Source organism: Penaeus monodon, chromosome 23 (assembly GCF_015228065.2).
Source record: "Penaeus monodon isolate SGIC_2016 chromosome 23, NSTDA_Pmon_1, whole genome shotgun sequence".
Taxonomy (NCBI): domain Eukaryota; kingdom Metazoa; phylum Arthropoda; class Malacostraca; order Decapoda; family Penaeidae; genus Penaeus; species Penaeus monodon.
The window spans coordinates 27209592-27210105 of NC_051408.1; the positions used below are offsets into that span (position 1 = coordinate 27209592).

A 514-nucleotide genomic window follows, 5' to 3' on the forward strand; every position below is an offset into this window, starting at 1 on the left:
TCTGCTGACGGAACGGGATGGAGTGCGAACTGCATGGTCAAATAGGGTCAGCCGTAATCGACAACTAGGCTCACGCTGGAGAAATGGTTCTGAATGAACGCGAAGCCCACGTGGCAGACGCTATGTTTATACTCTGGTCTCCTGACGTGATCTTGAGCATGTCTTACACAAGTCATGTTTGTGTGCGACTCATAGGTACTTTCACGTCAACTTTTTCTTCCCCTTCTGAAGTAAAATCAGATTACAGTTCTTACAACTCCGTTCGTTATCAGCTTTTACGTTGACGATGACCCGGGTTCTTTTTTCTCAATACCGGGCCTGTTCGTGATTGTGAAATCCTTTTTTCCCTCAATTACTGACGACGATTTCCTTGTCAACTTCCCATCGATAATTCATTTGCAAACTGTGCTGTTGATGCCAATCCTCTGCCGCAGAAGTTTCCCACGGTTACGACAAAAGGTTTTCTTTATCATTGGTTAGTTAGGACCTAAACCTCATGAACCTTCAGGTTAGG

At 44.9% G+C, this 514-nt stretch overlaps 1 protein-coding gene across 1 annotated transcript in view; it reads left to right on the forward strand.

Annotated features, from left to right (window-relative positions):
• LOC119587908 overlaps positions 1-514 on the forward strand; it is a gene marked incomplete at its 3' end in the record, with an annotated part of 28342 nt that overhangs the window by 325 nt on the left and 27503 nt on the right.